Here is a 15,286-nt window from a genome sequence, read left to right on the forward strand (position 1 = left end):
ATGTTAAATAGGATTTAAATCAGAAGAACAAAAGGATGTAAACAGCAGCACTGCTCGTGATGCAATCACCAGCAAAGGATCTTTGCTTGTTTGTGCTTGTAATCTACTGGAGTAACTTTCTAAAATTCACAGCTTAGAAAAGCCTTTATTTATCTTACAGTGGCATTGATACATCACCTCACTTCATCTACTCTTTGTAACATACCGTTCTGGGTCCTGTCCCTTGAAATCTGTTCTCTATTTAAGACTTTTTTTCTTCTAAATGGTTGCCCCTCATCTTGTTTTCCGAGTCCATTACTTATAGGCACAGAGTCCTCTGCTTTCCAGTGAATACAAAACTTAAAAACATCAAAAACATAATTTCTTTACTCTTGAAAGGAAATTTTGAGTGTTTGAGCCAAAATCCAATGTGAGAGAGTGGACAGCACAGCAGGTTTACACCAGGATAACGTATTTAAATATAAACTATAGCATATATAGCATATATAGCATATATATATATATATATATATATATATATGAATAATATACTATACTATATACTATAATTGTACAGCATAACTTGTATATAGTTGCAGTACAATTTTCATTTTATTTTTTATTTTTGTGCAATTATTTAATGTAACCAGTTTTACTTTACTCTCAGTCTGTTAGTTTATTTAAAGGTACTACAGTCCTTTATAGCCTGCTGAGCTAAAGAAGAGTGTGTTAAACCAATAACAAAGACAGGTAATCAAGAGACCATACCAAACAGCACGACGAAAGGAGCATGCAGTAAAAAGAACAGTGCTTTGTATGTAAATTGCTGGAGTTTCCTTGGCATCATGTGAAAGTATGCAAGACAGTGCAAAGAATCTCAAGCATGCTGCTGGTAGGGGAAGACCCTGACGCCAGACTGAGTGGTGGAGCCACTGTCAATTTGTCCACAAGAAAAGCAGAGAAAGGAACAAAAGTACAGGGATGGGTGCACAGACAGGATAAGAAAAGCATATAATGACAGGATGCAAGAAGAATATTATCTAAGGAGAGGAAAAACTCAGAGTGGCGCTGCAAAGGCACACCATCAGGGGGAGACAGGTGTCTAGAGGTTCTGCTGGAGACAGAGGGGTAAGGGGGAGGCGGGGCAGGAAGATGGATGAAGAGGACCGCTGCTGAGTGTCCGTCTCCTGTCTTGGAGCCCTCTGCACTCCTGTGAGCATAGAAAGAGAGATTGAAGAGGGCAGTAACGCCACATCAGACAACCTGTTTTATTTAACATCTCTCTTATATTTTCTCCTCTCCTTTTCCCTTCGCATAAACAGGTCGACACCCAGTCCTCGCACATACACACCCTTGCTACCCCAAGTCCTCCTCACCTCTCTCTCTGCTTTCTCTCTCCCTCTCGCTCGCTCATTACGGGTCATTTTCACTTCAAAGCCTCTCCATTATCTGCCATCTCTGAGGGCAATTAGGAATGGGGTGACTTTGAGCAGCAGGCACAGCCACTGCATTATTACTACTCATCCCCTGTCATGAGGGCTTTTGTTAGGGGCTGGCGACATTGATGGAGAGGATACGGAGGCCCCGATACCCCCCCCCCAGCACAACTATCCCTCACCCCTTCACACACACCCCAGATGGCCCCTCCTTTTGACTGGTAAACTGCAGAGTAAAATGGTGTGTAATTAAGTGGCAGTCAAAGCAGGTCCTGTTTGGGTGTGTGACAGGCTTGACAGTGGAGAGCTGGGGTGGAGGCAGTAGTTTGGAGAGATGAATGAGAATAGCAGGGAGACAATAGTGAGGCTATGGAGCGCAGAAGGGGAAAAACCCGCTCTGGATTAAATAAAGTCAGTGTTTACTCGCCTACAGTCAAGCTGGTTTTCAGAATATGCGTGGAGTGAAAGGGGTGAGAAAGCTGTAAAAATGACCCATTGCTTACATGTATGAGGCCAGTCTTAAGCAAACAAACATGAATTACTTCTTAAGAAGAAAGAAATAGATCTTAACCCACATCCGCCCCCACAGAGGGCCCATTTCCTAGAGTTATTACCTCAAAAATGAAAATTCTGTCCATGTTTATGACTTCCATTTTGTCATTTATGGCATCTCTTTATATGAGTGTGAAACAGAGGCACAGTGAGTGAAGCTGTCACCAAATAAATGTCTCATTATATTCCCTTTAGTCTGCGCAACAACTTTTACTGCTTCACAATGGTCGAACTATACATGCACAGGGCCTCTGTGGGTGTGTGTGTGTGTTGAGTAGTATATGTTTTTTTTAAAGGATGGCGGTTACTGTGTTATTGCTGCCAAAGTAATGAAAAGAGCCAACAGTAAAGAACAAAGTGAATGCAGCTGTATGTACAACCCAGTCTGGATGTATGTTTTACAGAATGTTTCAAGGGCTGATAAATTAGAGATTCGTGGATTAATTCAAGAAGAAAAACAAAAACTGAAAAATATAAACTTTAATATGAACTTATAAACCTTTACTTCAAAAGATTTGATCTTTTCCTATATGCAACATCACATGCTTTCATATATGCACCTTAGATGAATGCAGGGACTGTGGTTTGGGGAGCTGATTTAGCTGTTCTTTGATGCTCTCTTTTAGTTAGTCGCCTCCTGCTGAGCAGTGACATCCTGTCAGCATGAAACCTCTTCTCATCCCTCGGGTTAGTCACTACATGACCACAAGATGTTTGCATTTGCGTGTGTGTGTGTGAGAGACAGAGAGAGTGAGTGTGGGAGGGAGAGAGAGGCAAAAGCTTCCTACATAAAAAGAAAAGCAACACTGACTACACATTGAAGAAAAAGTTACGCATTGCACGAAGTCTGTGAAGGTTTTCAGTCATTCTGGTCATTGTAGTCTAAGGAGCTTGGAAAGAAAAGTGTCTGGACTTCTTTAAGTTTCTTGAAGACGTTTCACCTCTCATCTGAGAAGCTTATTCAGTTCTTTGCACTTTGCACGTACATCTGACATATAACATACATCTTATTCTAAATGGGATTCTGACAAAGTTTCCAGCTTGACAAGTCAAACCCATAAGCTGCTGCTTGGTCAAACTGGATTCGTTAGCGTAAAACACATTTCTACCAGCAAAAGGTGAAAGCAATGAACACGATGACTCCCATTAAACAACAACAACAAAAAAAACTACCTGATAAAACGAGAAACTTTAAAGGAGTGGTTTTGGGAACCGTTGAAAATTAGTCAAGTACTTCTAATTGAATACTGAATAGTAATTTTGCTTGAAATGCCCATCCCTGGTTCAATAAAAGCAGCACAAAGATGACTCAGTGCAATAGTGCATTTTAGATATTAGGTACACTATTACAGCTAAGTACGTGCCCGAGTGTTGACAGACACCAATGACTTACAATTGTTCCAATACCAAATTTTTAAACGCATGAGTTCTGCTATTGTATCTTAGAATATGAATATAGATTGACTATGAGAAAAAATTCCCAAAAAATGACAGCTAGGAGGTGACACAAGAACGTTTTTGGTCGTCATTCCCGGTCTTCAGGAAGCTATTTGCTAAGGCCTGGAAATCCAATGACATCTAAATGCCAACTAAGCAAAAAACATGAGTTTTAATCAGGTTTTATTTATTTATTTTTGGTGTCTGACATCGATACTGCGACCACTTTTGATTGCGAAGCGATTGAAAAGGCTCTCCAATGGGAGTCACTGTTTCCAAATACCTGTGTTCCAACTGGGAAATCGCTGTAAGACAGATTGGTGACAGTTAACAAATAGCTGTCGTCTAATTTATGAACAGACAAGTTGCAATCAACTCATCTGCAATAATTCTTTTTTCAGTAGGTGACTCGACTCAGCTCATTGCCAGCTGGCTGATTTCTGGTTATATTCCTAAACAAAAGCAAGGTTAGACTCTGAGGTTGGACTTTAAATGTGAGTGTGAGTTTTTTTGTTTGTATTTATTTATTGCACTTACTCTCTGTATTATAGATTGCATATCATTGCCAACCTAACTCTATTCACCCGCAGTGGGGTTGGAGACATGGTCACCATCTTCAAAGGCAACAGGATAGCTGGTCATTCTGCATTCTCCAACCCCTGTTTTCCCTAGTGTGGTTGTAGCAAACTCAATATAGGCTACATAAAGGAGAAAACAAGGGTAACCTACACACACAAGTTAATTTTACTTTCTGGTTACAGAGCTTTGCCTGTTTTATAACACGTTTTGCGTGACCTCACATTATTTTCCTTTAATGAATTTTGGGTGATTTCAAAATGAAAATCAGATAACTTGTTTTCGACACAAAGCATATGTCTCTGTATAAAGTCCTATTCACCAAATAACATATCCATGTGACTATTTGTTTCACATGTCAAACACAAGTTGAAATAAACATTAATGGAAACTTGGCTATTCACATATTTTTATGTGTGAGAGCCTGAACTCCTTAGCTCTGATTACCATGTAACGTCCCGAGGGCTGGGTGGAATTAGTTGCAATTACCTTTTCTGGTAATTATCATTGTGTTTAATAAAACCATTCACACAGCCCTCAAGGGCCTCTGACACTGTCATTTAATTGCGGTATGGAATTAGTGTGAAGCAATCCAGGTCTCACGCCACTTAAATTGTATAGTGGAAGGAGCCTGTAGGGAGTTGAGGTTTCAAATAGCTTTAATTGATGCTGAGGTAACAAACAGGTAACAGAATCATTGGGAAACTACTGCCAGAGGGTCAGCGATGAAAAATGGTGAATGAGTGTCGATGTCAAAAGACCAAGCCCTGCTCAAGCTTAAGAGCCCTGTTTTCTCTTTATTATCAGTTTTCCTACTTAACCTTTAATACGATCATATTATAAAGATTCAGTCTACCTAGTCTAGGGGGTTCTCACATGTGCGCAGTAAACCCAGCCTGCTCTCTTCTGTCTCTTTCATGGAGAGGACAAATGAGACTCCCCTCCCCACCCCACATCTCCAAACACCAAACTGTGAAGTTCTAATGAGTAATAATCCCTATTACCACCCTGGCTAAAAAGGGAGAGTCAAGCGGTGTAACTAACCCTGCTTTTCGACAGCACGTTCCAAAGATTAAGCAAACACTGGTAATTGCCCCTGAGATCAGGTTCTGTTTTGACTGTTTGTCACCCCCACGCCGCCTGATGTGTATTTGATTTGCAGTCGAATGGCAGCAGCACTTTTCGTTCACTCTTCACATCTCGAGACAGCCAACCACTGGACAAGGAGGGAGCCTGGGCTCACTCACACTCTGATAAAATGTGAATTAGTAGCCACTTACAGCGTGCTGCCTGATGTGGTCATCCTCTGACTGAGTCATAAAGAAAGGATTAATAAAGGATTTCATGTCTTTAAATATCCACACTAATAAATACAACAACAGCTTTCTCTCTGTTTGCATGCCATCTGAACGATAATAAGCGTGATCAAAGTCAAATTTCTACTTACGGACTGAAACAACAATGAATATTTCAAATTTAGTTTCGCTATGCTGTTCTGTGGGGATTTTGGATGTTTCAGTGGAAAAAAAGACATTAAATTTCATGCTTCCACGGTGGATAACATGGCCATTAAAAACAAGCAATTCCTGTGCACTTTTATGGGTGCAAACAAATCATGTCCAGACGATCACAATAAGCACAGCTAATAGTCACATGGAGCTGGTTAAAAGGAAAATCCAAGCACTGAGAAAACTTTTTAAAAAAAGTGAAAGATGAGTTTCCGTATGTCTAAACTGCAGATCCAGTCTTTAATCAAGCAAGAAATTAAAATTCTTAAGAAAGTGCACTCGGTTCAGCAAGTCTAAATAACACTTGTTAGTGTAAAAGTGGAGGAGTAGAGAAGTGTGCTTTTGTTTGCCCAAAAAAGACTTTCAAATATGATTGAAGTCATAATTATTTTTTCCTTTTGTCCTTTTACAAAACAAACTCACATTCTTGCAACATGACATGCTGACAAACGATTGCACAGATGCGTCAGGAGCAACTTTGCAGTCCGTCATGACACGCTCTCAGCAAGTTACCGCTGACCTTGTCAACAAGCTCGAATCAAAGCCAGTCAGGAGCACGACGGTGTCAGAAGTCCCGTCTGACCTGAGGAGATCAAACCATAGGTAGGGTTAATGCCTGCTGGTCCAATCAATCTGCTTTTCATTTTCAACCTGCTGAATCATCTCGGTCTGTTTAAAAGTCTCCGTCAAAGGGGGGAAAAAAAACGAGTCAATTTTTGCAAGCAATTTGGACATGTCAATTTTTGAGGATTTACTGTTATTAGCGTGTTTGCTCCAGCGAATCCACCCTGTGAGCTGTCTGGATTAAAGGCACATTTGACATTTCTTCTGGGATGCTGGACAAGGGAACCCTGCAAATATGTTGTCACGCCACTTCTATAAACACACACACACACACACACACACACACACACACACACACACACATTATGAAAACACAGTATGGCTGTCAATCCTCTTTCCCAAAGATTCTGAGATATTTCCTCTTTATTTTGGATAAGAATTGTATAGTTTTAAAAGCGATGTTGCTTTTTTTTTTATTGGTTTGTTTCAAGTTTGGCTGACTGGATCAATTAGTCCATATATTCAAACTGCCTCGATTGATTTGACGATTAGCTTGTTAGTGGTTAAATATATTCTCAAACAGTTACAACCTGACACCCACGCAGGCTCTAAATGAGGCATAATGACAGCCTGTGGGCAAAGCTAATACCAATAAAACCCCCTGACAACGCTACAGGAATGTTGCCTCAATTAATGGAACCTACCAGCCTCTCTTCTGTCTGGTGCCAGGGCACATGTGGAACCTCTAAAAAGCCAGTGTTTCTGGTGGAGCGAATTACCCCCTGAAACCAGTCACACCAGGATATCAGGATGCAGCACTGACTGAAGTTAAAAGGCCCAACACATGACCCAATCCCCTAAAAGCATTATTGTCCACACGCAAGCTCGTGGGGATGACTTTCAAACACAAATACACAGACAGGAACTTGGTTTAGTGGCAGATCAGTGATTGAGTAAACACTGAGTCAGGCTGATGACGGGTTAACGGCTCTCGCTTAATTCTCCTGTTCAACTGTAACAGTGAAACATTTGGAGCATGGTAAATAATGATTTTGCGCAGGAAGGTCCTATATTGTGTTGCACAGCAAAAGTTATGCTTAATGTTAAATAAGGGTAGAAGTAGAGAACAACGTGAAAGCAGAGGAATGCTAGAGGCCACAGTGGCAGACAGGAGCAATGTGATGAGGAAGACTGGTACAGGGAAGGAGGAAGAAGGATGAGAGGGATCCTCGTGTAATTGCTGAAGCGACATGGGGGCAAATTTAAGACCTCGGGCTTGTATTAAAGTGACCTCAGAGACTCTAGACACAACAGGCCTCTAAACACTTCTGGCTCCACTGTGGAATGAGCTTCCCACACCAACCTACCTGCTTCCCAAACACATTATCCAACGGGTTGCCAAGTTGGCTGACAAGGTCTATGTGTTATATCCTAGGATAGATTATATCCTAATAAACAAATATCTTGCATGGATGCAATAGTAAAGTGTTGTAAGCCTTTGCTTCATGTGGTTTAAAATCATGATTTTAAATAGTGTAGTAATGAATGAAAAGAGCTGGTGGTACCTTCATTTTGATTAAAAAAAAAGATTAAAATACACAACAATGCACTACAACTTCCCTTAATGACTGTCAATAAAATTAGTTTCTTATATGAATGGGCAAGACTGCATCTGATTCACAATTTATGGGAATTAAAGCTGTTTAGCTGTTGGTTCTGACTAAATGAGTTCTTTTATTTTATTTTGAAAAATGTCTCTAAAAATGATACAACATATATGAGGATTCTTTAGTCTGTTTAGGGAAGTGATCAAATTCATTCTAAAATGTTAAGACTGTAAAGTTTTCTCAAACTTTGTAACAAAAACAATTTAAACATGCCAAACCCGTGACATTCAGAGAGCATAGAGTATATCAACATCTTGAAACTCGTTGTTTGGCCTGACAAGCACACATGCGCACAATGATCATTATGTGATAAGAAGTTTTGCAAAATCGTATCCATTTCTCTCTGGCATGCCATTAAGCAGAAGAATAAAGTTACCTGAATCCTAAATAATCAAGGAAAGTACACATATTTGCACTTTAGTACAGGATTTCAGCAAATATTCTTAGCTAAAATCTACTACAACTGCTGGCATAATAATGCACACTGCCACTATTATTATCAAGTTACCTCAGTCATTGACAAATCAACATACATGAAAGTAAAAACACTTTACGTTAGACAAATTTGTTTATGTAGAAATGCTTTGTCTCAGTTATACTTTAATAAAGTGTGTTCTCTTGTTTTGCATACTTTTCTGTACTTATGTGTGTGTTTGCTAGTGTGAGGTCCAGCAGAGGCTGACTGATTCCTACCTTAGTCTAACACCATAGTTAACACAGTTACTGTGGCTCCACAATGGGTGGAGTCGCCAGACAACATAACTGGGCCCCGCAGCCCACTGTAATTACTCTTATTGAAACTGTCACTCAACCGGCCGTCACAAACTGGTTGCAGGGAGACCCAGTGCACATATCGAGGAGAAGGTGCTAGGGGCAAGACCCCAGAGCCGCTGGCCGTGTGGTGCTAAGAGCAGGTATCTGTTACTGCTTAAATAATTCCCTTGACAGTCCCTTTTGTTGTCAGCCATTCTTCCACTTACTAGCTTTCTCATCCCTTCTCTCTCAGCCCAGAGATGTGTTTTGACAAACTGATTGTTCACTGGCATGACGCGATGTAATGAGGGACATGTGTTTTCCAGGGAAAAGGATAGAATATGAACATAACATCAAAGAAAGGAAAATCAGATCTCAGGCAGGACCTAAAACGTGGGGCAAAATATGACTTTAAAATCTGTTTATGTATCTCAATGAAGATGTTTTCAATTGGAGGAAATGTAGAGCTCCAATATAAGGGCATGCAGGAGTATGGGTTTGATGGAATAACAAAGTCCACATGAAGTAAAACATGCAGTGTCAAACTACTGCCGCCTTAGAGAGTTTGATTGTTCCTCTTGAACTCACTCAAATGGTTTTCTTCAGTATTACTTCAGCTCAAAAATGTGCTTATTATTAGTCCATGTCAGAGAAAACAAAATGCTCTGTAATCTTCACTCAGAAATGCACACCATGCACACTCACATGAAACTGGCAAGCCTAAACACATACCCAGACTCTCTGTACTTAGTATTTTTGATTTTCAGTTTCATTAATTGAAGTGAGTTACTTTTTCCCACAATGTCAACAACAGCAATTTTTGGCATAATAAAGCAAAATGCAAGGAATAGTTCAGCTTTAGATCATATGAGCTTAATCTTAACAGAACAACAGAAAAGAATGTAGATAACGTCTCTTGCGGCACATTTCTCATTTAAAGAAGGAATTTTGAGGCGTCAGAGGGTAGCTTTGCAAGAATTAGAAATTTAATTAAAACCTAGGGCCAGCAAATGATCAGAAAGTTGTTGTTCACCTTTACTGCCAGTCATGATTAGCTCTGCAATCTTGTAATCTTTCCAGGCAGTCTTGGCCAGTACTTGTAGCTTGCTTAGCTTAGTTTCCTACAAGACCAAATGAACAAGAAAATAACCACAGCTGCCCTGAGCTGATTCGCCGGCTACATAAAATAGTCTCATTTTGATAGATATTCATATAATGATCTTATTGATAGTCTCCTACACCTACAGGCCTGAAAAGTTTGCTAACTTCCATGTTTTAGCAAAACATGGAAGTTAGCAAACTTTCAGTGACTTTAGTTGCTATTGCCAGTGCAAGCTAATGCTACATAGCCTCCTTACTTAAAGTTTAGAAGAAACAGTACTTAACCACTCAGACGTTTGTACTTCCTAACAGCAATTGAATGTCATACCAACTATGCTAACACTAATACTTTTTTGCCCATGGTACATTCCACAGGATTGAGAAGAGCTTACCTGATCCGAGGAGCATCTTTAAGAGACATCCGATGAATCCCTCAAATCAAGCAAAAGTAAGTAAAGTAAGAGAAAAGAAAACTAAAATTTATCAGAAAAAATGTATGAGGGTATCAGTGTTGAGAATTAGGTGCTACCAGCACACCAAACCTGTTTCCAAACTGTTTTCATAAGGAAAACACTGGATTAAAATGCTTAGCCTTGTCAATTAAAACAATGTATTTCTAGTTTGTAGATCTTAAATACATTCAGCTTTGTTGTATGTGTTTTTTTTCTGTACAGAATAACAGGCCAATATTACAGCAAGCCTACACTACACCAAACTACTAATTTTCTCATAGTAGTTCAAAAATGAATTCTCAAACCACTGAAGCTGTTACACTTTTCAGATATTTTGTGGAATAACCTTTTTCCGCACACACAGATCCCACACTTTAACTGTCCATTAGAGGAGTACATCATGGCAACATTTGTTCCCAAGCGCACAATGCAACACAATTTAAACTCCCTGTTTAAGTTTGATTTAGCGGTACTCTCACCTCCCTGGTTCCTAGAAGTTGGTACGGTCTGGAATTAAAGCTTTGTCAGGTGCTAACTTTGTCTCTCTTAGTGTAGCAATGCGACTGTTAACTATTTCTTTCAGTATTCTGCTCAGAGAGAAAGTCATGGCAAAGGATGCTGCAGGAAACTGATTTTTACAGAGGGACACAACCCTGCTGAGTAATGCAAGAGCTACGCAAGTGCAAATTCGCTGTTTATGGAGACTTCAATTCATTATATTATCCAAATTAACAATATCTCAGAGATTTTAAACAAATACACCACAGGACACAATGACATGTTGCATCGCGCATGAATGATTCAGGGTTCGTTCCCTGCCAGTGCGCTTGTACTGACTACTTATGGCTAAGCAAAGTGCTCGCATGCTGCTGAAGGCAGTAAAACAGCTTTTTTTACAAAAGCCGGAGGTATTTGTGGGCTTAATTACATTCATTTTACGCTTGGCATTTTGATGGTAGAACATTTAGCTTAGGAATTTTCATTCCCTTTGTACACCATTGTAATGAACACAAACCCATAATTGTTTCTCACCCATAGGCACTAACTGAGCTTTTTAATTTTCCATCGCTCACTCAGTGGCTGTGCCAAGTTTTCTTCAGGTAATGCTGAAACTCTGACTCACAGGGGTGCAGGCTATGTGAGCAAAGCCAGATTTGAATGGAGCTAAATATATACCATATTCATAAATGCTTCCTGGGATTTGTTATACAAGCTGATGCTACTTAATGAACCTTTCAAGGCAGGCACAGATTTCCATGTTCTGTTTTTTTGCTGTTTGCAATTAGAATTGGTGTTTAATTATGTCTTCCTTGAAGAATTGTGCTTTGTGCAAGGAAGGCAATCACTCAAAGGTAAATTAAAGGCTAAGCACAAATCCTGAAACAGCCACATCCATCATAGCTGAGCTTTAATGATGAAAATACAGTGTTGGGTCTCATAATTATTGCTTTACTATTGTCACAAAAAGCAGCACTGAGTAATATAGCATGGAGCGCCTCTTTGGCACGAAAGAGGCCCTTTTACCTTGCTTTTCAGTGCTGAGTCACTCCATAACAACTCTGGATGGTTATCCACGACACCATAATCACTGCAGGATTAATATCAGCGCTCAGCAATTACCAACAAATGTGTCATTAAAGAAAAAATTACAATTATTTTTTGGCACTAATGTTTTATTAATTTGTGACTGAGTTCAAACAGGTTATCTCAAAGCCTTTTTTTCATTAGATGTTAAAATTACTGCACCACAGATCTAAATATCATCCTCTGGGCTTATTTTTTTCCAGTTTGCTGCCAAATTTAGATCAGCCAATGAGGCATGTTGGTATCCTTTTTTAATGCATTGCACTTTCTAGTGCTTTATATAAACCACTGCATGCTGTTGTGCCAGTTCTCCCCATACTATCTATCAGTTTAACAGCTTAAGTGTAAAGTTAGTTGTGCATGGTCAGTTTTTGTTTTATTTTTATGATTGACAGCAATGAATGTGTTTGGCATGTGAAGGACTCTGACGCTATACTGAATGCACTTGCCAAAACCGTGCAGGAAAAGCTGCATTTCTCAGGATGAACACTGGGGAGAGCCCGTCTGCTCGCAGCACGCCTGCCTCTCTGTGCTCTCCCTTCTAGGTGCAACAGCAATCGCTCTGCTCCACGTTGCGGTTTCATCAGTTTGTTTTGACAAGAGTATTAACTTACAAAATCACACTTTATAAATGTGGGATCATTTGGAAATAAACACCTGCGGCGTCATGAGACAATTAATGCAACAGTAGCAGGGCAGGAGAAGATTTTGACAGATGTTCAAATCTGTTGCCTCATTATCAACTGTTGCATGAGAAAAGGTAAATAATTTAAAGGAACAAATGAGACACAAGCTGTCCATCAATCTTTTACTTTATTCACAGTCAGTCACTTTTTCTCTTTGTGGGTCTTTTTGGACAAAAAACCCAGAAAAAACACCCCAAAAACAATCCACGTAGAGGCCACGCCAGAGAGCAAGACAAACTGTCTGCTGCATAATGAGCATCCCTTTTCTTATTTTACATGTGTGATCACTCGGTTTGGGTGGTCCTGCCATCATGCTCTCTATTTTAGGTGTACAAACATGAGAAATGTTGGAAAATCTAATCAGGATGCAAAGATAATGACTTGCTACATACATAAACACATGCTTTATGCTGCGGACGTTCCCCCAAACAAATTTCAAGTCTACTTAAATCACATGCTCTTTCTGAGGCCCCCCTGCGGGAAACAGCATTGTGATCAAGATTCACTGTGGATATCAAGATGGATTCAGAGTTTGTCTTCTCTTGACGTGCGGAAATGAATGACTTGTCAAAAGCACGCAAAAACAAAAAAGAAAAAAGCAAAGACAGAAGCCCTCAATCAGGACGATGTACACGCAGAATGCAAACCTGCACAAAAGTGTGTGTGCGTGTGTGTGTGTGTAATGTGTGTGTGTTTGTGTGCATGCAGGCATGGAAACCCTCACGCTGAAATCTGCAACAACTTTTTAGTTTGTGAGTCATCACCATGTGAAGAGTATGACAGATTGTTGAGAGACAGGGTGGTGCAAATACAACACTAATGACAATATAATGGCTCATTAGCTTATGATGTGGGTAGTATTGTGTGCATGCATGTGAGTGTGTGCGTGAGAGAGACAGAGACAGAAAGAAAGAGAGAGAGAGAGAGAAATGCCTGTAGTGTGAGTACGTTCCCAGGCTAACCTGACTAGGTGAGACTTTCTGGCACCAGCCTCTCAATGCAGCCCTGGGGGGGAATTGTACAGTGCTGCTGCCTGCAAACTGCGGTATGCACGCACACACACAACACACACACACACAGTCAAGAAAAGGCAGCAGCTGTTCAGAGTGCGCTTTCTTTCTTTCAGTTTATCATGTCTGTTTCACCGCAGCACCAGGCTGTAAAACCGAATACTGTATTTACATGCTGCAAATAAACGTTTCACATACTGCAAATAATGTACTACAGACATATAATACTTTTTAAGAACCTGGAGAGCTGCATCCTTATATTATGTTTATCCCCAATACCACAGTGTGATACACTGGTTAAAATGTAGCCTCCCGCTTGCCATAGTGATGGGTGAGTTTCGGGGTCAGGCCTCTTCATGTGTTTGACATTATTAGCAGAGCTACCATGTAATCCAGACCCAATCCTCAGGGCAATGAGACTTTATTGGGGGTAAAGGGTGATGGTTATGGAAGCTATTAGACAATAATGGAATAAACTCGCCCCCTTTAACTTATTTGGCCCCTGGAGGATTGTCTTTTTTTTTCTTTCACTGAAGTCCCTTATCGCTCAGTATTTAGACAAAATTGATGACATACCGTAAAGAGTTTGGGGAGCTCTCATTTTAAAGCTAATCTCTGAGTCGGATAATCCTTGTTTGGAGTTATGATGCAAAGTTTGGTAATCTCAGAAAGTGCTTTCCCAGGGTGAGAGCCGGGGTGAAGGGAGCAGATATGATCAGTAACCAAACTAAGAGGATGTTGTACTTTAACTTTTTAATTTTCACTGCTGGTAGAAATGATTACAGCCCTATGCTTTGTATAATTATATTTGCTGCATGTTTGTGTTTGAATTCATGGGGAAAGTGGCGAGTGAGTCACTGCAAAGAGAAGACAGTGGATGTGTTTCTCAGTCAACCATCACTGTTGTAAATGCTTCTTTAGAGGGACAAAAACGCAATGCATTCCTGCTGAGCGCAGAGTCACATCACAAGTACTTGGTTATGATGAGTCCTCTGTCTCACTGTATAGCTGTGTTATTATCCATCATTAGTGTCTATTACGCACAAAGTTGTTGCACTGATCATTGTCTTTGAAGAAACCATAATTACAGGGGAATCTGCCAAAAAAAGTTTAAAGATGTCTGAGACAATATGAGGTGATTAAGACAAATTATCTTAAGGTTGCATCCTATTACTCATTTCCTACATTTATGAGTTACAAACAAAAAAAAGAAATCTTAGGTATTATTGTGCCCGTGTGTTTCTCACCAGTCATTCATTGAAAAAAACAGGCGAGTAGAAGCGTACCTGTTTGGGTCCCGGAGAGCCGGTGGTGGGCCGTTTGACTCTGTGAGAATGTGACGCGGAGGCTAAGCTCCCTGGGATGTGTTTTTCTTTCTCCATGTTTGGACACACAGCAGACAAGTGGAGGTTAGCACAACACTGCGCTAGGAGCAAAAAGACTTATTCGACAAGTAATTAGGAGCAGGGTCAAGTTGAGAGAACTAAGCCCTGTAATTCCCCTTCAGTGCCACGGGTGAGGTCACTCACTGGAGATCCTTTACCTCCCGAGAAGTTCCTCATACAGCCTTAGAAAAGAAAGACAGTCGGAGAAGAAGGATTCAAGGGCAAGGATCAGTGGAAAACAAAAACCTGTAAATGGCAAAAAATATTTAACAGTGGCTGTAGCACGCTGTGTCGGTCTGATGCATTTTTTTCTTTACTTTGAAATCTCCTTTTGTAATGTTTTCAAAAGGAATTCACAGATGGGTGATTCAGAAGAGTTTTAATGCACTTTGGCACTGATTGTGCAAGTTTCTTGAGCTTTACTGGAGTGCTGGAACATCCAAAAGATACTCTTCTTTGTTTTTATGATGGTGGTGGAGAGCACTGTCTAACACGATCAGTCTAAAGGCTCCCGTAGCATGTGTTCAGTTGGGCTGAAGGCTGATGAGCACGAGGGCTGTAGCATATCATCTTCAGGCTCCGGAGGACAACACTCC

This window comes from Neolamprologus brichardi, chromosome 5 (assembly GCF_056152115.1).
Source record: "Neolamprologus brichardi isolate AB-2024 chromosome 5, ASM5615211v1, whole genome shotgun sequence".
NCBI lineage: Eukaryota > Metazoa > Chordata > Actinopteri > Cichliformes > Cichlidae > Neolamprologus > Neolamprologus brichardi.